Source organism: Athene cunicularia (assembly GCF_003259725.1).
Source record: "Athene cunicularia isolate RWA chromosome 20 unlocalized genomic scaffold, athCun1 chr20_part1, whole genome shotgun sequence".
In the NCBI taxonomy this organism is placed as follows: Eukaryota; Metazoa; Chordata; class Aves; order Strigiformes; family Strigidae; genus Athene; species Athene cunicularia.
The window spans coordinates 5,590,053-5,616,937 of NW_020799125.1; positions in this window are offsets into that span (position 1 = coordinate 5,590,053).

A 26,885-nucleotide genomic window follows, 5' to 3' on the forward strand; every position below is an offset into this window, starting at 1 on the left:
CACACACACACACCCCTCCAACTATGAATGTAGATAAACTTAAATTGTCAGATATCACTTTTAAAATTTTTCCTGCTTTTGAAAAAAGTTTGAGAAAACACCACGACTGTATTTCATTTTACATTTAGATGTTTTTATCCCGTTGGAGCTTTTTTCTGCAATGTAGTTACATTATTTTTCAGATAATAGGATAGGTAGCATCTATCTTTCCCACTCCTACTGAAATACAAGCTACACAAAACCATCTATCTGCTTAGTTAAAACATCTCTCATTTTTAGCTAGTCTTCGAAAGAAGGCTACCAAGGAAAAATACTGTATTCAGATAGATGAGGACAATTTTACACTGCACATTTATGCAGATGTCATTTTTCATCAGTTAATTGGAGACAGTTATGCCTCAGTGTTAAGATGGGTTCATATTGATGGTAAAAATAATGACAGCATAACAAAAAAGTATGACAAACTGCATTATGTACCAATTAGTAAGTCTTACTCTGCTACTATTATGAGGGAAATGAAAGACAGATTCAGGTAGAAATGATCCACTTTGTTTTGGGTAAGTTGTTGTAAAGATGCCTTTTCCACCCTCTGAAGCAGTAACTTAGCCTTGGAAATGCCTGTAATGAGGCCTCACAGGGACCACTTTCTTCATAAGTCTTATTATCATGCTTCCATGGCTCTGGACATCCTGCACGCTTTTTACTATTGGAGACCTAGTTAAGCTGTATGGGAGATGGAGAGCAGAGCATCTACTGCAAGACTTTTTGCCAGACACTTCATCACTAATGAAATCAGGATTTATAAGAGCGGCAGTCTCTGTCCATCTTAAATCTTGGGCTAAACAAATTGGGAAGGCAAAGTATTGCTACCGACGGGTTGAGAAAGCACAGCTGAGGATGAGAGTGATAAACAATCTGGTTCAGTGTGGGCAGTAATTTATAAAATCAACTGAGGAGAAAGTAAGACATTTCTGTACAAAGAGAGCCATCAGTCTCTTCGTCCAAAAATACCTACTTTGTGCGTGGGTTTTATTGTTTCAGCTTAAAAAGCCGATAAACATAGAATTGGAGGCAACGGAACAAATCTCAGCAAGGCAGCTGAGTGGGTGTTCAGGGTTATAAATGAAACTGAAAAGCTCATATATGGTATTTATATCACGTCACTGAAGTGAATCACAAAATCACTGTCTGGACTTGATTGCTTTAGTAATCAACAATGTACTTCTCAAAATACCCAGACACATACACAAATCTGTTCTGAAAAATAACCATGATCAGAATTGCATAGACTGATTTCAGCTGAAGAAGATCTAATCCGTGAATTCCTTGATGATGCTCTATGTCTTTTGGGAGAAAGCAATTTCAAGCAGCGTTGAAAACAGAACTAAATGGGTACAAGCAATACAGCAAAAAGACTTTTCCTTGAGTAATTTACGGTAAGCAACAGAGTTAACAGGAAGGTACTGAACCAAAATCTCATCCCTGCTCCCAATTAAATCAATAATTTCTACTTTTTTATCAAGGATGAAGGATCATGACCACTCTGGTTGTCAAATGATAAATAGAATATTGACTGAGGGACACTGAACAATGAATCTAACTGAGGCTGAAAGGATAACTGGAAACAGGCTGTTTAAAGTAAGCAGAGAAGCATTTTATCATTGGGCTTCACAGCTCATTTCCATTTTCTTTGCTTGCTTTGGTTGGTGCTAGGTATTGACAGGGCAGACTCCTGCATTTATGCTCACTGACTCTGCTTCCACTTCAGTCATCTGATCCCTCCTTCATCCTACAGGTAAAGGTCTCCTCTGTTTTCTTTACAGCTCTGTGATCTGGATGATAAAGTGCGCAATTACTTTGAGATGCACTGGGACATCATGATATAGCATGGATCAAAAAAAGTTTTCCAAGAAAAATTTGGGACGTAAAAAAAAAAAAGAGTCAAACTAATTTATATAACTAAGTAGGGATTCTCCAGTTTTTCACTGCAAAGTGGACGTGTTTAAAAGCTAGGGAAGCAAGACAGGAAAAAAAGGGGAATGGAATGTACTTTTGTGTAAGTACAAAAAAGCCATTTTTCTCCACTGAAACAACTTCAAACAAAAAGTTTTTCCATATCCTGATGTAAGGTCTAATTTTAAACATGCTTTTTCTGAGGAATTGTAAAGATTGGGCTGATTGTGAGTACAAGTAAATTTATTTAGCTTATTCATGTGCCTAAAGGCTGCAGAATACACACAAAGGTCTAGTCAATATTTTCTATTGTCAATATTTTCTATATGGAAAAAAAAAAAAAACAAACAGAACAAACACACACCTTTGTCTGTCTTTCTTTCTTGCTACTTCAGTCCTTTGCTTCTTGCTTTCCTAGCTGACACATATATATGTTAAAGGCTAGTTAACAACTTCCTTAAAAGAGCCCTAATCACCAACCTGGAAAAACATGTGGTGATTTCTTTTCTTTTTTGCTTTAAAGCAACCCCGTGAGCAAGAACTCAGCAACTGAATGACTTTAAGTTCATACTAAAAAAAAAGACTTTCTATTAAATTCATGTCTTAGAATATCACGATAAGAAAATTTATTGCACTATTCTTCCTTTTTATTGTGCGCTGTCACTGTAAATGTGGTTGAGATGGCTCGTGTTTATGTAGCCATCTGCCTTCTGTTCTTTTCTGTTAACTCAGATTTTACCTATATTGCCCTCTTGATTCCTACCCTGATGTGATCCTCAGCCACTCTGTCCTGGACAGGGAGGAACAAAGAGAGAAATGAAAGTCTTTTAGAGGACTAACAGGGTGCCAGTTTCTCCACTCTTGCTCCTGCAAAAGGCTCTCCTCCTACTGGCGTTTGCACAGCAAGAGATGCTCTGTCCTGAAGCTGAGACCAGGACCAGCTTTGCAGGGATCTTGCAGACTTTTTTGTTGTGGGATATCGAAGCATGTTGTAAAGGGGAGCTCTGTACCTACTCATTCTTCCCCACTTGCTCGAGGGTTTCAGAAATAGAGAAATCTGTCTGCAGCAGCCCCAGCTAGCGAGCTGAGGGGTGGGAATGTCAGCACCTAACTCACCTGGTAGGGAAAAGGGGGAAAAGCAGTAGATTGCCCCCATTTCAAGGCATCCCTTTAAGAAAGGCACCCTTGTGGTTCTGCTTCCCCGAAGAATAATCTAACCCTCAGCAATTTATTTTAAAAACTACTTATTGGAGTATTGCAGCTGAACAGCTCAAGCAGCACAATGGCAGGAGCACTTGCTCGAGTCTTTTGTCTCTTCCCGAATGGCTGAAATTCATTACGGAGAGGCCATAAATTGGTAGAAATCCTCATGCTGAGACGCCTCAGAAACATCCCAGGTCATTCAGAGCCACAACTACAACTCTCTGCGCTGAAAAGCTTTTGCGGCTCTGGTGGCACTGATGGACGGTTAACATGTGAGGGCTGAGCGGCGGCCAACAGGCACCTTTTAATGGAAACTGGATTAATAGACTCGTCAGGTTAGCTGCGAGGCCTGGATTAACTGACTAATTACGAGCCTGACGGTGAGCTGTCTGTGCTGGGGACTGCCAGGGGAAGGGGAGACAGCTTTCGTTTGATGGGGTGATACCATGTTCAGGTCCTGAGGGAAAATGGAGGAGGGGGAGAAGCAGCCACATCCGTGCCCCTCATGCTGCTCCTCTGCCCCTGCCCATCAGAGCTGGGCTCTCCGCTGCTATCCCATCCCTGGCTGTTTTATTAGAAAATCACCCGTTACTGCTCCTATTAAATAGAGCTTACTATGTGAGGTTTTATGTAAGATCTCCAGACTATATATAATGGAAATCGGTTTGCAGTGAGGGATGGAAAATGTTCTGTGCAGCTCCCTGGGGATGCAAAGGTTCTGCCTGTCCCCAGAGGGTCAGGGCAGTGGATCAGCTCCAGCGATGGGAGGAACCACCGGGGATGGAAACCATGGCTTTGGAAAAGCTTCCCCATGGAGCTTAAAATGGGACAGGTGCTCACCCCTGTCTTAAGTATTCAATTCCATTAAAATAAATAATTTTTTAAAATAATAAAAAATAATCCAACTGTGTAGCTGCATTTCAGTTCGGTTTCCTGCTCTCACTGCCATCAAATGAATCACGATGCCTTTCTTTCTGCACCAGGTTCAGCTAAACCTTCCAAACTGGGCTCATTTCCACCTTCCTAATAGGAGAACAGCCACAGACAATTCATTTTTGCTAATTTTCTCCTCTCTTTTTATGAACATTAATTAACTCCACTAGAGCTTCTTCTTGCCTGGATTCGGGTTTGATCCCACAATGTTTCCTAAAACAAGTGCCGATACTTGTATTGTTACCTACATGCACATCCTGTTTATGTGCCCAATATTATTGTGCAAAAACCCATTATCCTAAAAGTTGCCTCTCGTCTCATGTAACGTTATATCCTCCTTCTGTTCCCGTTTGCAGAGCTACACACCAGTTTATAGTCTGGAAGTTATCTAGAGTTAATTTATCTTAACTTTGTATTTTTGTCGTTTTCTTTCTTGCTCTCCAGAAAAAAAAAAAAAAAAATCATATCAAAAGGATTTTCCTATCTAAAATTGATTTCAGTGAAATGGAGTCTTTGTGAGAATTCTGTTCTTGTGTAATCCTTGCTAAATGTCTTTACAGGTTGGGGAGCTAAATCTCATGACCCAGATCCTGAGCTTCTTAATTATGTCTTCATTCAGGCAGACACCACTGGTATCAAAAAGACTTTGCCTGAGTAAAGGACCCTGGAGTTTATCCCAGGAGAGTAAATAGTACTTAAGCTTCAGAGTAAGTGCTGAACTCTTTTAACATTTTGTTTGCTGATATTGATTTCTTTGTACCCAAAGAAATTTTTCTGCTCTGCATCAGAGGGTGAATCATCGCTTAAGTAATGCTCTGGTAGAAATACACAACCCAGAGTTTCTACCCAGGATACAGTTACCCCCGTGATAGTGGTAAAAAGTTTTGCATACTCCTTTGTGCTGTACTGTGGTAGCATTCCACCTACTATATGCTTGTGAGTAACTGCCGTCATATTGCATTAATTTTGTTTTCTTCCTCAAGGTACATTCATACTTAATCTGCAAAACTTGATCTTTCTAATAGTAAATAAAATAATGGAAACTCCCATCTCCTCTTTAACATGCCACTTTCATATTGATTTTACTTGAGTTACTGAGTTTGCAGCAATGGAAGGAGAAAAGGCGGATCTGCAGAAGCCAGACACTTTATGAACATTATATACAGAGAAGTATACAGAATATTCCAATTATTCCATCTCAAAACATCTTCATTTCAGAAAAAAAAAAAAAAAAAAACATCTTCATTTCAGAAAAAAAAAAAAAAAAAAGAAAAAAGAAAAAAGAAATTGAGTATTTTTTCATAATATAATGGTTGTACTCTGAATACATCTCTATCTCTCTCCCTAGAGCTGTTTCATGGATATAAAGATATTTTTTCTGCCTGGCTTTGATCATTTTTAAACTAGAATTTGTTCTGTCATTCGAAATGGGCTGACTATTTCTCTACCTGTCGGAAGAAGCAGACTTTCACACAACCAATTTGTTGCCCTTGTTGCTAACAGAAGGGACCACAGTCTAGATTACCAAATTAAACACAGCCTTCCAGATGTTGAAGCATCTGAAGTGTTGGGCAGCAATTCATTCCCACTGTCTCCTCCTCTTCCCCTCTGTTGTCAATGAAGGCCTCCAATTCTCCACCCTTCAAAATTAGAGACTAATACAAATAACAGCTGCTGCTTCTGGTGCTCTGAATAATTCATGGCAACTCAGTTTCAGTTTTGCAATGTTATTTCTATCCTGCAACACATAGAGAAGGACAGTTCCACTGGAGGATTCCTTGATTTTTGAGATATGGAATAGGAAGTTTTTTTTTTTTTTTTTTTTTTTTTTCTTATGGGCACCCTCTGAACTCATGCTAAGATATATAGTCAGGAAACATTCCCTGAAAAGAGTTCAACTAACAGAGGATTTCTAATGCATATTTTAAAACATTAAAAAACCTGAGCAAAATGATTTACTGCTTATATGAAAGTCCCTAGATTGAAAGCCTGGAGATGGTAACCTTGCACTTCACCAGGGGGCTGGGACAGCCTGTCTGGGTTGTGATTTCTCTATCCAATTTTGGAGCTGATGAAAAGAGCATCAAAATTACAGACAGCTGAAAATTTTTCAATGAACTATTTTTAGCTAACATGATAGTATATGAAAATTGAAACTGTTCATAAAACTATGACAGTTTTGACAAATCCTCCACGTTTCAATATTGTGAAACTGAAACCAATGTGATTCTAGCCAAAAGAACTTTCCATATTTTTTAAAAAGTAGGTTAAAAGAGGGAAAAACTAAAACACAATGAGCTGAAATTTTTCTTAACTTCTCAAAGACACTGTCTTGAATTTTTATATCGATCCTAAATATTGTTTCTTTTTTTTTCTTTGAGAGCTGAAAAAATTCTCATGTAATGGCAAAGCAATTCTCTACAGTGATATAAATGCTGAAAATACTAAAACAATGAGATACAGAAATATACAGGAGCTGATGAAATTGGCATAAGTGACATTAGTAGCATGGAAACTGCTTGTTCTTGAAAACTGCTGTCCCTAGGGAAGCTCTACAGAAAGGGAAGGGTGTGGCTCCTTTAATACATTCTTAGAATGAGAGTTGAAAGGAGACATGTAATTTTTTTTTTTTTTAGATGAAAATGATCTCAATTCTAAATACCATGTACAGAAAAAATCTAACTAAGCTTTAAGCCACTCTTAATTTTCCTATCAAGCAACACATTCAAATAGGGAAATATTTTAGAGCAAATGCGAGTCGCTGGTGAGCATGTGTTGCAGACATGGAAGTTATTCACAGGATGGATTTGGAGGTCTTTTACCTAAGACATCCCTTCTGTAGGCCGCAGAAATAAATTCACAGAAATTAAAAAAAGAAACAACTGTTTAGATTATCATGGTCTCAGTGAGTGCCAGCATGGATCAGTGCAGAAGGTGGTCCAGATTGTCTCTTTGGGCTGGTATCGATAGGTGCAGTGATGAGGAGATGAACTGGGACAGTGGCCATGCTCAGTAATTCTCTCCAGGAGTATGAGCAGGGACACCCCACATAATGTCCCCATGAGTCCCACCTGCCAACAAGCACGGTAAACTGGTCCACCCTGCACCAGTGCTCAGGTAGCAAGGCTCAGATTTGGTAAACCAAAAGTATCTTTATAGTTTTCATGCCTGAGTGAAAGATGACTACTTAGAGGAAAGAGAGTTGCCAGCCAGAAGTACTCTAGAGTATGGAGGAGTCATCAGAATGGATGATGTCCATGAGAGGAGATGGGGAAGATAAAGTGATTTTATGAAATGCACCAAAAGCATCACATGTTGGCTTGCAACTGCATGCTTCTGCATTCATCAGGAGACACTGGGGACAAATCATTTAAGGAAACATGGCATTTCTCATCTTTGATGTTAGTATCAAAACATATACTTGCTCCATCCTGCTTCTCTGCAGAACACTACCCTGACTTCAGAGCCAATATTTTATTTCTTTTTTTTTTTTAACCTGGCATCTGGTGTATCAGATAGCAACTGACTCCAGCATAAATAAAATTTCAAATTAAAAATAATGAGCTGCATGTGTGTAACTCATTTTGTTTTTTAGTTAATTGTCCCTAATTTATGCAGCTGAAGTGCCTTGCAGTTTCCTATGATTAAAGGCTACCATGTTTAACTTGTCAGGGAATTCATTTGATATCAGTATAAAAGAGCTATAAAGCATGTCTATGATTGCTTTCTGAATAATATTAATGTATTTCTCCTTAAATTGTTCAATAAAGAATGAAATACACCTGGATCTGTAGATTCTATGATGACAGCTTTAGAGCTTTAACATGAATGAAAAATTAATCATATTAGAATCTATTTTTCCTAAAATAAATAAAAAAATATACACACACACACACACACACATATATAAAACTGTTGTGCTAATGGAGTTAATTCAGAAAACGACTGCTTTATTCAAAATGGAATTCTGGGTCTTCAAAATTAGCAGAAAATCCAAGAAATAAATCTCAGTCAAAACAAAGCTAGTGTAAAATATGGTAGAAAGAAATCCAAAAGAGCAACTTATGCATAATTTTTCAGTGAGTTCTCATTCATCAACATAAATCCTTGATTCAGATAATCACTTTAAGCAGGCACTTTAAGCATGTGCTTAGGCTCCTTTCTTGCCTTATTTTTTTTGCTGACTCTATAGAGTTAACGAACCCCACACTGTGGTGTGCAAAGCTAATATATCCAGAGAAAGATTCAAATCAACATCTTCTATTTTTAGCTCAGGTCCCTAAACACAACTAGTAAGTCCCAACTGCATGCCTATGTCTTCTTTTAACCCCCTTCCCTTTATATCTTGGCTAATTACAACCAAATTTGACCACATTATTTTATTCAATTAATTAGTTACAACCAAATATCTCTGAGCATCTCCAAAGTCATTATGGTCACGCTAGTTCCAATGGGCAGGTTGGGAAATGAGAGGTTCCCCTTTCATACTGCTGCAGTAAGACGGTTTCCATCAGAGCTCAACAATTCTCACACACCAGAGAGGTGACCCGCAAAGCACAAACCCACAGGAACACAAACTTCCTTAACTCCAAGTACTCAGGGAACTGCATCTTTCCGTTGCAGCTTGGGGTGTGTAGGGGAGAGGTAATACCTCTTTTTCTACTCTGTTGGTTAAAGGCAAGCATGAAACAAAGCATATGGCCAGGGCTGCCAGGGAAAGCCCCTTTTGTATAATCAATGCACTGTTAAGAGAGCCTGAAGGCAAAATGTTCTTAAAACTACACAGATGATCTTGACACAGGCAGCTTTCCTGCTATGTGCAGAAGGCTGTTGAGATCATTGAGATGTACGAGGAAGAATTTTGATTAAGGGTATATGGATGATAAAATTACCAGCGATCAAATAATAATGAAACGGCTCATCTGATAGTTTTGTTTGTTTGCTTAAAATAAATAAAGTTATGCATTAGTGTTGGGATAAAATACCCACAAGTATCTCCTATTTAAGTCTATTTTCTGTTAACCCTCTCTGTTTCCAGGTTGAGATGATTCCAGACTCTGTGTTACAAAAAAAGAAAATGTCTAAAACAAACCTCATAAAAAAGAAATTAAATTAATTGATTTTTCCATTCAATTTCTACCAGTTCACAATATTTTTTTTTTCTCCCCCATAGATTTTTCTACCTCAGGAGTTTTACTTTTCTGCAAAACCAAGGAACTTCATGTTTCCACATTTCAAAGTGTCTCCTTCATCACTATGGTTCTATTTTAAAATAAAAAATAAAGATTGCAACCTGAACTCAAAAGAAGTTGCATATAGGTTCATAAACAAGAAAAATAAATGTTTTAAAATTATTTTAAATCAATCCTTCAAGAGGTAGATGAATGCAAGATACTGTATTAGCATGATTTTGTATATATTTAAGAGGCACACCTAATGTTATGCATTAGGATAGGCTACAATAGCAAATTTTTCTCTAGTATTGATTATTGCTTTTATTCTTCTATCGCTTGTTAAAAAGAAAAAAACAAAATCACAAAATTTGGTCTTATGTTGTGTTGTTATAGAACAAACTATAGATGTAATTGGTCCAGCCTGAATAAGAAGGGCAGCATTAGTATAAGTGTCCCATTACTCCAACATTAAGCTCATCATAAAAGCTTAAAATTTTATTGCCCATTCTTTTGTTGTTTCTGCTGTTAAATGATGTTTTCTATTAGTCAACTTGGGCATGCATTCTGCCAGAGTAGGGCAAGTTGAGCTACCTCTGCTATTTTCAGAAAAACCCTTTTGGCTACCATTAATGCAACAGAAAAGTCATCTTAGGGCAGATGAGGAATGATGAATTAAAATTATTTTCAGCTTTTAACAAGAGTCATCAGTAAAGCTTTTATATAATGAAATGTTTACCTTATTTGAAAGAGAGAGATCAGTTACATAATGTTTTATTTCCAATTCACCACTAGAGAAAAGTAATTTTCTTCCTCTTTCTCCCCTCCCCCCCGATCATCTTGGTGTGTAATTTGATGTGGAGTCAGTATATAAAAGAGTAAAAGCCTCCAGTAGCTAAATATGCAAGACACTCATGCATGCTTATGTAGCGTATGGCGTGACACATATTTGCTATTCATGCACTCTAGGGCAAAACTGCACAGTACTGTGGGGGAAGATATTTGATTAAAAAATGGTCCTGAAGTTGCAGTCAGAGTATGTAAAACACTTTGACAAGTTTCATGGATGTTCTACCTTTCTTTTGCTCAGAGACAGCCATTTTCTAAGCTAATTGGAATATGGCTCTTCATTTCATGGTTTGGGGAGTGGGAAAAAAACCCACAACCTGACCCTTGCACTGTTCTTCTGTTTCACTGCTTAAAATTCCTGTTTTGGTAATCTGCTTTTAACTGACACTCTACTTATGAAAGGGCCTCACTAAAATATTTTCTGACAATGAAATATGATGTGATTAACCTCTTGCTATACCTACCCCCTCAAAGAGTGCAGACAGCATATTGTAAGCTGGCAACATTCAGGGGGTTGGTGAAATAGCAGTATTACTGGAGCTTGCATCAATTATTCATTGCAGGGTCAAGGAGGCTGATTTGGGGAGCTGCTGAATGCTGCATCTTCTGTTTATCTGCATGGGAATGGATGGTTCACTGCTTCAAGACTATGGCTGCAATTAGTAAATAGTCATGTCATAGCTCCCCAGGTCTGATCAAGGACTAGTGTTTTGGGATGATGTGTGTCACAAAAAGAAAATTTTCATGAAAAGTAGGAGTCTGAGACAATTCTCATGAGAAGGGTCAAGTATACATATAATTTATATATATATACATACCCTGTGGATCTGCTGCATAATTTTCTTTAGGCCAGTGTTGTCTTTGTACCAAATGTCACTAGCCAAGGAAGGAGAGCAGAAAGTAATTAGCTTAGCTAAAGAAGCAGCTCCTCCGATTCAGAATCGGTAATCTGACCCTTAGATCTATCCTGGCTTTCTAGTTTCAGGAAATGGAGGTGGCATCATGGCTGGAGGGACATCAGTCCAAGGTGAGACCCCCCATATAGGTGGGTCCTTCACTGGTCACGGGGAGCAGAGGGAGCAGGAGCTGCAGAGCAGTCCCTCTATAGTTTTGTACAAGACATTTAGTCTCTCTGTTCCTCCTTTCTTTTACCTTCATGCTAAGTTTCCTCTGTCTAAAATGTTATTTGGGACAATCCAGGACGACGTGCAGAGTATAAAACTCACAAGGGTCACAGATTTACAGACCCCTGGCTGAGCTGGGAGAAATGCCAAAGAGAAATACAAGGTGTCCATGATTATAAAACCCTTTCACAAGGAAAATCTCCCTAATGCTTTCCCTACAAAGTCTTTTTTTTTTTTTTTTTTTTTTTTTTTTTTTTTTTTTTTTTTTTTTAATATTCTGTCTTCTCTTGGAGTGATGAGAAGTGCCAGCTAATTTAGAGAGTTTTGTCACATCTACATCCGTGTAACTTGCTTGTCTGATCAGATCTTGTATCTGCCATCAGCCACCACTGACAACCACAGTGAGTGTTGGTTAGGCATGTTCCTAAATGACCCCACAGTGATAAGCTCATTGCCATTTGTTTCTTAGGTCAGTAAGGAAGAGCATGATCCCTTGTCCTGTCTCTGAGCAGATGGAATGACCCAAACTCCCTTCAAGAGCAGAAGTTAGATAACTACGAAGTCATCATGTCATACAAACAATCTCAACATGACATTTTGTTGTGTGGCTGTGAGTCACCAATTAGCCATCAGAGAAAGGAAGATCATTATTTCCCCTGTTTGACAGACCGCGTGCCTCACATCAGTGAGGGCTGGCATTTTCTGTGGAGTTTCTGGAGTTCATACATTAACTTAATCCCCAGATGCCCCTCACCGCAAACTACTCTAGTCAGCTATAAATAAGCTCTCATATTTCAGTGTATAAAACCTCGATTTAAAATGTTATTTTTCCTGCCGAGATATCTCCTTTCCTTGTTTGCTTATTTTGTCTATATAATGCACCAGTACAACGACATGCAAAATAAAATAATTAGTGTTTATCTTCACCCAGAAATAATGCAGGGAGAGGAAAGAGAAGAAAATGGAATGTATTTCAATTTCTTGATTTTAAATAAGAAAAACATTTGCTGTAAGTTTGAAATGCACAATCTTCTTATGTATTTAAAAAAAAAATAAGTCATCTGTAGAACTGTTTTAACTCTGATAGCTAACTGCTTCAGTGAGAAAACTACTGTAGAAGTAATTTTCTTTCCTCGTAAGAGAAGGAATGAACTACCTTAAGTTTATATTAATGAAGAAAACAAATTATTACATGAATCCTTTTCAAAATCCTGGTTGTGAAAAAGGTTGCTTTCATGCATGATCACAGAAAATATTAATGTCCTCATTTAGTAGTTAACCTGTTTCTTAGGAACACTTATTTATAATTGAAAAAATGGAATAAAATCTAATTTAATAATGCCACCTATTAAGGAAACAGAAGCAGCTATAAATAGAGAAACCCCACTGGTTATAATTAAAGACTTATTGAGGGAGGTTCAGCTGTATCTATTCACTGTTAAGCCACATGCAAGATAACAATTAAAAAAATTCAGAACAAGTTAGGTGTGTGACCAGTGTAATATGTTAAGATATAACAAGCTTGAAAGGTGAAGTTCATGAAGCTGAACAGAGAATTCAGGTAAGAGACTTTAAAACTCCTACTATTTCTTGAGAAATATGTTATTCCGTGCATAGACCCATGAAAACCCAGAGGGGTACTTTTGTCTTGTACTCATCAATATGAAAAAGCCGATCAGAATATTGCCTGCAGCTATTCATTTCTTCTGGTGCCAGTCTGGGGCTGCCTGGTTCTTACTTTTTCTTTAGGGGAGGGGCAGGGAAGCTACTTTGTGCCCTTAAGGCAGATCCACCCCTGGCAACACCAGGGCCCACACCTGAAATTCTCCCCCGCGCTCACCTGCCCGCCCACATCCGTGAAGCTTACGGGGGCCCTGCACACTCTGCTTTGGCTCATGTTTCATCCCTGTGAAGAGATAAAGCACCTGGAGCTCACTGGTTTCATCCCATCTCAACTTGGTCTCACTATCAAACACATCTTGCATCACATCAGAGAAAAGACTTTAGCATCAGGTGTTTAGGCGCAAAATTAGAACTAGGAGGCTACAAACACATACAACGTCAGATCTTAGTTCCATGTAATGGCACGCGCCTTTCTAGCTGTTTTGTCTCCTTAATCTGATTTCTTAATACACGCATGAAGTTATCAGAGCAAGGGATTCAGACTCCCTGACAAAAAATTACAGTAATCTCTGCTCTGAAACTAAAGCTGGCTGTTCTCCCATGAAGAGGTGCCACTCAACATGTGGTGCAGGTTCAATTGCTGTTCATTTTTGAGATTAAAATTCACAGCTCCCACTTCTCAAAGAGTGCTGAACCACAAGACATGTGGGATGAAATCCTGCCCCAGAAGTTCTACTTTGATGCGTGTTTATACAAAGTCGAAGGAAGGGACCATCCCATTCTGGGAAATCTCAGGTTATAAAAGCGTACTTCAGCTCATTCCGTGCTTTATACAAGCAGGCTTAACTACTGCAGAAGTTTGGTGGAAATCCCAGGAAAATATCATGTGGCTTTACTGCATAGGTCATTGAACACACAGACAGGAGACCCAGTTTAAACCTTCTCACCTTTGCTCAGAGCAGAGGAGCTCAAACATGTGAGTACTCAAACATGTGCGAAAGTCTTGACTTAAGCAAGATCAAGAGACAGGATAGGATACTGCATGCCCCTTGGAGTAGAAATATTTTCCATTCCTGGTACCTACAAGTCTAATAGCCAAAGTCCATGGGTGTTACATTTGGCATTTCAATTGACTTTTCTTCAGTTTTGGTACATTTTAAAATAATTCTCTCTATTCTAAGAGAAAAATCAGACAGTTCTTTCAGCAGCTGTCCATTTGTAGCAGAGCACCTGGTCCCACTTAAACAGAACCATAACCACAATGATCTAATGCCATAAGAGCAACCACAATGACATTATACTGTAGATCAGAAGAACTCTGGGGGAACTGATACTGCCTTTCAGTCAGTAAATCCATTCATTAATCCCATGCACAAGCAGGCTTTCTCATGTTAGAATGGAACAGCAGCAAAACCACATCAATGGTTTATCAAACCAAAGATCTGATTTCCTACTAATGTCAGATCAACTGAAAAAAACCCTGAAACCCCCTCAAAATTTCACTGCTATACAATCAGGCATGAAGGTTTTTGTGGGTTTTTTGTTTGCTTTTTGGTGATACCTATTTGGAGGGATTTTTGTGGTTTTGGTGTTTTTGTTTTTTGGTTTTGGTTTTTTTTTTTTGTAATTAAAAATCTCTTTCATGACTTATAATTATATTGTCCCCATAGCACTAAAATTTTTGTGCCAACATTTAGAAAGAGGGCTACATAATTTCGACATCAAAAAATAGAGTTGCGTCCTGCCCCTTCCTGTTTGCAATCTACAGAAATTTTTGAATTGCACATTAGGATCACAGAGCCATTGCAAGCTGCAGCCATCGCTTCCCTGATTTGGTGAAGTTCTATGTGGATATAACATAACCTGCACTCAAATCTGGTTTTGAGATCTCTAAAACTCAAATTCAGAGAATATTTGTTTTTTTCCAGAGAAAAGTTATCACCTTACCTCTAAATATGTTTCTTCTCTGTGAGAAAGGCCAGCAGACAAAATCATAATTAAACCCTAGAGAAAATAATAGCAAATGTTAACTTAGATGTCTTTCTGTGATTTTTTATTTTTCTTTATTTAGTTGTTTGTTTTTTAATAATATAAATGATGAGGAAGAAAAAAGAAATATTAATAAATATATATTCTCTAATATGGAATAAGGCTTGGAATAAGGAGTATTCACATTGTGATGTTGTGGTTGAAGTAAAAACATCGATAACAAAGGAACATGTCAGGACAACAATTACTAAAATAAAACATAGCAATTTAAATAAATACACTCAAACATCTTAAATTAAGAGCTGAGGAGCTTTCTCAACTGCTGTTTTAAATTTGAGTTAAATATTTGAAAACTGACTGATCATAAATTATTGGGATTTTCTTGATGAAATCATCTAGTTACAGTTCTGTTAATTACTAGATATAACCTGGGCTATACTATACTACTATTACTCCTACAACCATAACTGGACCTAACACTGGACCGCATCAATGAAGAATGAAAAGACTAAGTATAATTAACACCAACTCACATAATTTCTTGCGATTCAGATCCTGTTAAAAATATGGGAAGTCTTTTTGGTAGGATTACAGCTAAATGTAAATTACAGATAAAACGGTGCATTTTAAAATCTTGATTTTTATAGACAAGAGGAATGTCAAGTAAAAGAAAGGGAATGTTGATAGTACTTCTATTAGTAAACAGTATTTTCAAGAGCTGGAATACTTTGTCCAGATGTCCATGACTGAAGAGAACATGAGTGCTAGAAAAGTTCGATGAAATAAGTTGATTCAACGAAATAAGTTAGTTACATCATTTACAGTATTAGAAGTTGAACTTAGGAGAAAGACAAGACAAGATGTGACATGATCACTCATATGTACTAACTCATGGAAATAAATTTGTGTGGAGATCTTTTCGCATTGCTGACAAAGATTTAAGTAGCTCTATGAAGGCAAATTTAATACAGAAATCAGGTATATTTTTAAAAGTATCCTCAAAGGCAATTATGAATTCTGAAGTATTTTGTTGGAGGAAATGATGGGCTGACTAAGCACTGAAAATAGTATGAATAGGAATAATAAATATTTAGAAAATACAAGCTTATAGCAATCAAAATCACTCACTCGTTTAAATACATCAAATCATTTTGACAGGAAAATGAATTTTCAGGGGGGATGTTTTATTTTGGCTCTAACTGAAGTGTTTTGACTTTTCATTTCAAAATTACAGGTGCTTTTCTTTGAATTAATCAATTTTTTCAAAGAGAAGTAACACAATAACAAACATTTCATGTTGAACAAACTTTTTCAACTACTCTGGAACAAAAATTTTCCATGTAATTTTGGCAGAAGAAAAAAAAAATCAAGTCAGCATGAAATCAGTTCACCTTTTCCCCACTTTGCTACCTCCTCTGTACACTCACATACCTAAGAACATGAAATGTGTTATGATAATCTTTCTTAAAAATATCATTCTATTAATTTTTTACAGATGATACTGGAGGTAAGGTAAAGATGGATGACTTGCTAGTCGTTTGTGGGCTTTGAATTTCTGGGTCACCCTATCTTTGCATTCCTTGGGGTGGATCATAGTCTTCGCGATCCCTAACGTGCCTGTTATACCTGTAGTTCTGCAATGACACATAATATAACAAAATCTCCTGATCCAGTATTAATGAAAGTTATCTAGGTAAAAATCTAATTTATCAGCTTAAAAGGTTGGGTACACGAGGAGGTTAAGTGAGGTATTTTTCATGCTTCTACCTTTCCTGCTTCATGCTTGAAACGAGGAGATAACCCAGCTCGCCTTTAATCTTCTAAAGTGCCAGATAGTCCGAACTACTAATGAAGTAATTATAACCTGAGGTACTCGGTACTCCACAAAAATTATTAACAATTTTCAGGACTGTGCCCTAGTATAACTGGTACAATTAACACTTTGCTAACCAAACCATTGGTTAGCTGAGAAACCCACACAATGGTTTGGGTTTTTTTCCTTTCATTAGACTGAATGCTTGTAAAAGTGGCAAGTTCAGAGCTCAGAGAACGAAGACTTCAGTTCATTCCTCTAATACAATAAAGATGACAAAGGTGCCAATCATTCGTCATAGTCGTTGCATAGTTTGTTGGGGGTTTTATATGTTTATTTTTGTGAAAGCCTTGTCCAAAAGGAACTAATACCTGTACATCAAAGTATATCTCTTTAGGTGCAAGTACTAGTCCTTGTAGGTTTTGACTCACTTCAGCTGCTGAGCCAGAGGTGCAAGTCTATCTCACTTCTTTTTGTAACCTTGTGCTGATCACTATTCCTAAAACAAATCACCTCCATGAAAGTGAGAAGTAAAACTTTAGCTCCAGGCTCTACCAGTCTATGAAATCTTTATTGTTTCTTCTACAATTTCTTTCAAACTGTTCTGCACATCTGCAGTACATAATCAAATTGACTTTTCATTATGCAGTTCTACCACAGCACATCTCCTGTGCTGAAATATTCAGATTTAAAAAAAAAAAAAAAAAGCCAAACAAAACCCAGTGTTCTCAGAGAGACCATATAGTAAAGATTTTGTTTATTAGCTTTAAGCTCCATGTAAATTATAGAGGGATTATATCCAAGAGTCTTAAAATCCTGAATTCTAATGAAGGCCAACCATACTTCATGGGAAAATTAAGACATCAAAAGTTGCCATTTCAGAAGCAGATTTGTAAACATTTTTGATGGTTCCATTAAAAATTGCATAAAACAGCATGTAGAATGAGCAAGGAAATATTTACAAAAACATCCAGTATACAATATTTACATGAGCATTAATCCACATCAAAAGGAACACTTTATTACATAAACGCAACATATTCAGGCAACCTCTCTGTCATAAATATTTCAAATATTACCTCGGTCCGCTAATGCCATTATACTAAAAGGATGGCAATGAAAGCACATGCCACATTATTACAGATAAAGTTAGAATAATATAATTTTTGTGTGCTTTTAATACTTCTGAGGAAGCCCCTAGTGCTTACAATAACTCAACTAAATTCCCCTAGCTCTAATTTTCTTCTCGACCTCCCTTCCCATTTTTGGTTACACATTAATAGAGAATAATTTACAAAATAGCACTGAAGCCATGTGTGTAGGATCAAGTGAGATGTATGGAGAAAGAAAACAGGAAAGGGGAACTCCAGAAACTCCATACCTCAATCCCTCAAAGCCACGGGATGCTGACTTTCCTTTCTCGAGTGAAAGGGAGAAAGTTTCCCATTAAAATGCTCCAGCTAATTCCCTTACAGTTATTTAAGCAGCGTGCCAGAACCACTGATTCAGCTGAGCTGCGTCTGGCGGAGAACCAGGAGGCTGGAAGGAGTCCTCTGCTCCCAAACTGCTCTTAATAGCACCTCCACGAGGGGCGAAGTTTAGCAGCCAGGGATTGCCAGAATTTATATAAAATCCTCATGGAGTTCCTTCTGCCAATTTTCTGGCCGCTTTGCCAGAGAAAGCTCTAGGATGGATCCAGCAGCTCTTGTATGAACGTGTTTGTTTTCTTTCATCTTCATGAAAGATCCTTATACAGAGCAAGTGGTGAAAAAGCAGAAATAATCAGGATGAATAATGTTTTGCTCTCCCTCCAAGAGATACAAATACAGTGTCTTGTTAGGAGGAACCTAGGAAATCTCTACAAGATGATTTTTGTTTTCCTTTTTGTTAGATGCTAAAATGTCCCCAAAGAGAATTTTTAGCAGAAGAGTACAGGGACTATTTCAAGTAGATGTTTCAGGCATAAGCTGGTGCAGCAGCTCCTATAACGTCATTTTCAGTGTGTGCTTGTGCTCAGATTTCTCCCCAGATCATTAGCAGGTGAAAACTTTCCTTTTATCTACACAGGCCCAGGGCAGTCCTGCTGAGGAAATCCTGATTTCAGTGAATTCAGTGAACATTTTGTCAATGACTTCATTAAGGCTAGGATTTCAGATCTGAGGTGGGTATGGGACAGATCTCAAATTCATCTGTTTTTCTCAGCAATACTCATTTATTTATGTATAGTCTGACCTTAGTCTGAATGAAAGTGATTCCAGATGGCTTATTCATCAGAAAAATGTATAAAAGCTTCCAGAATCAGGCTTAAATCCTGAGAATATGATAATGCAAAATATAAAATACTTTTCAATCAACCTGCAGTAATATGAATGCTGCATGTTGGAAATGAATTCAAATCCAAAATGAAATATTGCTCTTCCAGGAAAAAAAAAAGAAAAAAACCCAATAATCTTAGCCTTCATTGATAGTTTCAAGCTGCCCATACCTTTTCATGCTTTGAGAAGGGGAACGTTTGGAATTGATAACAGCACCGTGAGGAGGTCTTCTACCGCTCAAGTGTGCCAGAAATCCTCTGAAAATGCAGTTTCTGAAAAGTTTACGACAGCCAATTTGTATAGGCTTGCCAGTTCAGATAAACCACAGATGAGTAAACAATGGTCCAGGCTAAACCTCTGCTTTGAAAACAGAAGCCCAAACTCTCAATTAAGCAACAAGTACATCACATAAGCAGAGTTACTTTATCTTTATCTCTGAAAACATACGCGCTTTCTTTTCTAAGCAATGCCTGTGCTTCAGTCCTTGTAACAGCCTAAATGCCACAGACTAAATGTGCCCTGTGCAAATGATGAAGGAACAGCATTTACTGGGTACAGATGTGTACCTTTGTTACTGAACACAGTGCCATTGCCTCTGGAGAGCTTTAGTTTTACTTTGAGGTTTACTTGTTTGTCTTTAATTCGAAACTATTAATCCTCAGAAGTGATTTGTAATTCAACTATGCCATTATAGCTCAGAGCTTAGATTTTATTGCTCTGTATGATCTTTCGTTAGAGAAATAACTAAATCAGGATTATTTGATAAGGCACAGGCATCCATCACTTTGGCTTCTCAAAGCACTGTCTCCAGAGCCTATCTGAACAGACAAGTGCAAGAGGGGAAACCTGCTGCAGGATGGAGGCTGGCGATGGCAATCACAGCAGGAGCCTTTGGTGTCTGGCGGCTGTGGGTGCCTCCAGCCAGGTAAATTGAACTGATGGGCTTCACTGCTATCAGCTGCCTGTCCTCTCAGGGCTTGTAAGTGATACTAGACTAATCTGTGTAACCCCTGAGCATGCAAGGGGGAAAAAAAATTAAAGAGTATAACAGAGCTGTGCTGTGTTATCTTCTCTCGTTACTCCATTTAAGTGATTGCAATCAATTATGGATGGGGCTAGAAGCTCCTAGAGCTCACCTCCTTCATGCAATTTGTTCCCTTACCTGCATGTAATGCTGGGGGGTGACATTTCAAGGGGAGTTTACTGTCCTGGTTTTTCTTTATTCAGTATCATGTGTCCCCCCACCCCCCCAAGTTGGGCACCACAGTTACCGCAGTTTTCTCTCTGATGCTGCTGCTGCAGCAGCTGTGATGTCCCTGGCAGATTTCTGAACTAGATGACATGGCAATGTTGGGCCCAGAAACTCTCAGAGCTGCAAACTGACAGTTTTCCCATCACTGGACAGCAGCAGTACAAAAGCTGATCAGATTCTCCTCCAGCTGACAAGCAGCTCTGCAGTTACACAGGCAGATGTATACATGTATGCATATGTACATAACCCAGCAGCTAAACAGCACATTTAATTTTGAGGAAAGCTATTACACAGTTTCTAGACCAAAACTTTGTGGGATGACAATGCTATTAATAAAAGAATAAATATGCTTTTTGTCAGAGTTCAAACTGACAGATGTTGCCAAACCCTAAAATACTCATGGCGTTAAAATCTGCTTCCCAAATGGGACTACTGCAGATTTCAGAGGTCAGGACCCCATTCATGTACAAAGTTTATTCTAAAAAAATTAAATACTTTACTCCAGCTACTGTGATCACTCACCTTCCTTTTACCAGAAGCTTGTTTGTAATTTTTTCTTCACAGCTCCACAAACAAGGGGATTTTGACCTTTGATGTGACACAATAACTTTACATTCCCATGTGCTTGCTCAAGTTGTATGTGCAGTGAATTTCCCCTTTGACACTTGTCTGAACATCACAAAAAATGTAAAGAATAACTCTTTTTATTCATGGCAGGCAAGGGTATAAACGAGAGTCTTCAAAAACCAAAGCTAAACAACAAATCCTGAAAACTAGCATTGTTTTTAGTGCTGAGCCATCAAATAGCAACTTTTAAAAGGACAGAATTGAGGAATGGCAGGGTCTTTATTGCCTGAGTGAAGTTATTACTTGGTTAATATTTTGCTCTCTGTTATTTAACCTCTCTTAAATAACAGCTTAGCTTTACACATTGCTCTCTTGTGCTAGCAGAAGAAAACATATAAGGCAATGAAATACTGCTTTATGCTAGCAATAAAGAAAAAGTGTATTTGTTTACATGGTCATAACCCATATATACACCTTAAAACTCTGTCCTGCAAATACTTAAAACAGGTGTCTAAATTTAAGTGCTTGTGTAGTATCACCAACTTTAATTTTACAGTTGAAAACCAGAAGCTTACTGCCATTAATGCTGGGAGAATCTCTCTTGGACAAAATACAGTCTTAAATAAACCCTAAATTCTGCATTAATCCAGAACATATCTTAAAATTTAAAAAAGAGGCACAGAAAGCTGTGTTCAAAACAGTACATTTTCCTCTCTTCCCCAGATTAATTTAATACTAACAGAGGACTGCCTTGGTTTTCTTCCAGAGTGCAAACACCTCCACATACTTGAGGAAATCATGTTATTTCCTCAGACCACTTAGATCTGAGGCACAAAGATTTCAGCTTTGATTGAGTACTTAATGCCACATACAATACTTACAGCAATCTCTGGACAAAGAAGGGAAGTTTATTTTGGGATTTTTTTTCCCCCCAGTTATTCTCACTTATGTCCTGCGTTAAGATTTACCTGCTTTTCAGTGTACGTGCCCTGCCCAGAGTCCCTGCAGGCACTGAAGCAGCAGGTTGGGCTCAGCCTCCTCTATCCCACACTCTGATTAGGGCTTCTGTTCCTGTAAAGGGTCACATTGTAGGCACAGGACAGTCTGTGCTTTCCCTACCCCTAAAATGCACCAGGAAAGAAATGTACTTCTCTCCTTCCCCACCCCATCACCATCAGGTAATATCTTCATGCTGTCACCTGCTGAAGACAAAAGCCCTGGGTGGTGACGGCACTAAGCACAGGGCCAAACTCTATCTTTGCTGTATATGGATTCAGATTCTGCAAAGCTAAAATTAAATAAACATGTATGAAAAATAGCCATGGACTATTATCTTATCTCACAGCTCTGGTCATATCAGCTGCATGGATTCATCAAAGAAAACATGTTTCCTTCCCTCTCCACTGAGAGAAAAAAGAAACAGAGTATATGAAGTTTTTCCTTAACTATTTTAGTAAGATTTTTCTCAAGAGGCAGACTCATTGTTTAAAGAATAAAAAAAGAAAAGAAAGAAAAAAAAAAAGGAAAAAAGCACCCTATAATCTCCTAAGAATTTTTGTGACATTATTACTCTGAAAATGTTTCTTGTTGCACACTTCAGTAGCAAATGAAAAACCCTCCATTATATCAAACAGATTGTAAGATCTTCCTAGAGCAAGCTTTTCTGCTGTTCCTTTTAACAATGAAATGTCATTTTGGCAAGGGAATCACTAGTCTCCTGAAATTTCTCTTTTTTGAAATGATAAACACTACCAAGACTTCTGGAACAATGAAAGAGCAAAGGCTCATTTGAATCTCGCTACATAACACTTCACCCACACAGAACAAAAAAAGAGAAGCCACAGTTTCATTTCAAAAGTATTTTCATTTTAACACAGTTCCCTCCTTTTGATTTGAGAAAAGGATGAGGAATCTATGTGTTAACTGCAGAACAGAATAAGCCGACCAAGAAAATTTGACTTCACTTGGGTGAAATACCGCATGCATACACAACTAACTTCTTACGGTACTGTTGGTTTGTACAATACTTTTGCAACTTCATTATAAAGAACAGCACTCTTATGGTATATGTTGAGAGCTAAAAGAGAAGAAATAAGTATTTAACAAGTTCCAGTTCTTCAAAAGATACTGCTGAAATATTCAAATACAAAACAATGCAACATCCTGACGAGATAAAGAAAATCACCATAATTTCCTTGGGCTGGTTAATTGCATGTTTGTGAGAGTGTTAAAGAGAAAAGCAAAATTAAGTTTTAATTAAAGATATGAGGCAGATGATGACATTTAATGATAAAAATTGATAATTAAATAATGCTGTAATTATTATTAATTGTGTCCCTGAATGTTCTTCTCTATCTGATCATTTTATTGAACTCTTTAGAGCTTTTTTTTCCTCTTTAGTCTGTCTGTTCATCGTGGTCTTTGAAGCCTTTCTGATGTTGTCTGTTTCTTTAGTAAAACTCAGGAGCAAAACTTGTCCTTAATAAAAATCCAGTGAAGAAAAATTTAATTAAATTTCACTGGTTCCAGTGGCATTAAAATGCAGATGGAATTTCACATTCAAATCACCAATTTAACAAAGCTTGCATAAAAGTTTGGGCTTATACACCTAAGGTCCTTAAGTCTGTTCTTGTAGTAAGTAGCCATCAAGGCATGGCTGAGGGTAGAAAGAGAAATTCATTCGTGTTTCCCTTTGGAGGAAATAAGGGCTTCTTTTCATTTTTTCAATGAGTTTCTGAAGATTTTGATTCTGCTGAAAATACGATTTTTGAATCTTACGAAGCTATAGTTTATCCTTGTAACATTATTGCATGGTATCATCTTGATAAATGTAGAATAACTCCAGTTCAACACATTCACTACCTCATTTACCACATCAATACATATGAGTCAAGGACATCTATGACGAAGGAAAGGGGAACCAAGAGGAGACAATTATTGCAGGAAAAATATTCTTGGATCCAGAAATCAAACCCAGAATCAAACAGCACTAAACACACACAGACACAAGAATCTTGAGAACCTGGATGGGTAGTTTGGGCTAAAGTTTGTAATTATCTGAAAAAAAAAAAATTCCTTATACCCCTGTCTTTCTGTGTTCGTGCCTCTCTTATAAAGGAACAATCCCACATACGCTGATCAGTTGTCGCATATTTTAACAGGAAAACTAGATTTATTAATAACTAACAGCACTTGATCATTACAGGATAATTCAGAAAACGTTATAAATATAGGGACTTATCTACAGATTCTAAGATGACAAGATTCACAGTAACTTACTTTATGGTATCTTAAATCTATCCATATGTACATGCGCACACAAAACACAAAATGTACAAACACACACAGAGACAAAACTATTCGGATCCAGTAGCATGAAGTATGTACCCACACACCAGTAAGTAGAGAAAGAGTGGGTGAAAGAGGAGCTAGCTCAAAGTAAAATTTCCCTCCTCTCCAGTTTAAAGTAAATACAATGCCTTGGCATTCCTCAACAGGCGATAACTGAGACTGGAGCGGGTTGGCTTCGCTCAGGGGAGATGATGGTCACAGGCTTCTTGCAATCCAGGAGAGCTCAAGGGGTCTCCCTTGTGGTTGCAATTTATAGGTTCCAAGATAATTGACTTTTGTCAGATACTTTTTCCTCACGCTCAGCTCAAACAAATAAGTATTCCAGCGTCTTCCAGCAGTTGTGCAAGAACTTGATGAACGTGCAACTTGATGAATAACTCTGTTATGGTCCCCATTTGACCGCATCCCAGGCACTAGTGTGCCAGGCCATTAGGAGATCACGGGCTGCTATAACCGTTTCTGAGCAATGGGGAGGGCAGGAGCCAGGCTTGCTAAAGGGACACCTTAACATCCTGATTCACTGCCGTTAGCTCTCCTTATCTCCACAAATTGGTGCGTAGCTCAGGGAAGGTGGGTGGAATCACACCTAGCACCAAGCAGCCCAGCAAGGAGGGGTGAGGATTGCACCACCACATCATTCTATGCATGCTACAAATCTGCTCCTCATAGTTTACTCATAAAAATAAAGTACTGGTTGTAGCTTTCATTGTTTCTCTTCCCCAAGTCAAAACCAAACCCAACCAAGCAAACAAAAAGAGAGTTTTCAACCATGAGCTACCAATATATTTTTCACTTCATGAAATTACTTTCCTGAGGTTACAAGGCAGAAACAGCTTGAGGAAAACCACACTATTTTTTATTTGGAGCACTTTTCTTCTTAACAAAATTAGTAACAGATTTCATGCCATTTTGTAACAGGGGAAAACAAAATACATTTGGCACTGTTAAAGCATTACCCAGTTGTAAACCAGAAAACAGTCTGGCAATCTGTATTTAATCAGTTTTATTGAATTTGCTCTACATTGAAATCAGTTCGTTATTGTCATTATCCTAGAAGATTGCTCTGATCATGAATGGTATTTAACCATCCGTAACCTCCTGGCACTGCTTATTGCCAGAAATATTGTTTAAGTGATGCCAAGAGTCATATTGGCTATGCAAAGCATGAGCAATATGTTATTATATTTGATTGTATCTCAGGATGTGCTGTCACTAGCCACAGTAATACTACTCATTTCTATAATGAATATAAAATAACTTGTTTCCATCATTTTTGCTAGAATACTCCTCTGCTCTGAGTTAGTTGCTGCCAGCTAAAGGTTTCTTGGAAAGAGCGTGCCCATCAAATAAAGAAAACCTCTGAAACTAAACCAGCAGGCAAGCAGGTTCAGATTGGTTTTACCAGTGGCAAGGAAGCATGGGTGAATCTGTCCATTTGTTAACTTGATGATTAGTTTGTTTGAGAGCGCCCAGGGCAGAGCAGTGCTGTCCAAGTTGGCAGTTTCCAGATTCTGCTGGGAAGGCAGCGCTGGCACCGGGACAGGCCTGATGGTTAGGGGTTGGAATGGCTCCTCACAGGGAGCTCCTCATCTTTTCTCTGCAATGTCATTTTATTAAGCTCTTGAAAGAGAAGACACCAGGCCTAAAGAGAAAACCAAAGGTTTGATGGGAACTGGGAGAGGATTCTTATGCTGCGCTATGTCAAGCCAGGCTGGGTCTCCAGCATGGCCATTTAATATTATGGGATCTAGCTTATCAAGTCCCTTTTCTGCATTACCATGTTCTCAAGCAACCACTGATGCAATTCACTAGACCAAAAACGTTATGCATATCAATCCTTTCCAATTACCCATCTTCAGAAGAAATACATTGAGGCATTATACTCAGAGCTTCCATGGTTTAACTTTAATAATAATAATAATAATAATAATAATACCATCTGAGACTATTTCTTAACAATTAATATTTAGGGGTGTTTTTTTCAGGTTCTTCCCCCTGTATCTTCAAAACACTCAGAAATATTAATCCAAAGTAAGTGTCACATTTACGTTTTACCATTATTTTATAGCACATGCACACACACATGTTCTCCCTGGAGTAACAGATTTTCTGCTTGCAGCATGAACACTTCAGATTGCAGCAGCATGATACCATCAGAGGTCACCCACACTTGAGCTATTTAACATTATAATGGGTTTCTTAGTAGCTATTGCACTTGACCGTGCTTTTGTAAACTATTCCTCACAAAGCTAGATCAGCCTGACAATTTACCACCTACCTTCCCTAACTGAAATCTGCTCTAAATACTTGGGTTTTGTTTATTTTAACAAATGATTAATGTTGGTTGTGGCTCACCAATTGTCCGAGTAACTTCCATATACATGCCGTAGCTTACTGACATCACAGGGATTTATGAGCATGCATACAAAATTTGTTGCAAAAACGCCTTTTGTGATTACTGAAATTGCTACAGATTACTACAGAAATACAAACACACTGTTTTAACGTGTTTGAAATAGCTACAGGATAAAACAAAACATTTATTTTGACCATGACTCTTCTGAACCCTTCTTGTAACTTGCTAAATGCATTGTATAGGCAGCAAGTCTCTTCCTAGAATTAAACTTTTAAAATCTGTGTTTAGTTTACTGCTAAAAATTGAGATTGCTAGTGCCATTTAGAAGTAGACTCACTTCCATTTCCATGAAAACAGGGAGCCTGTGTCACATACAATATCGATGC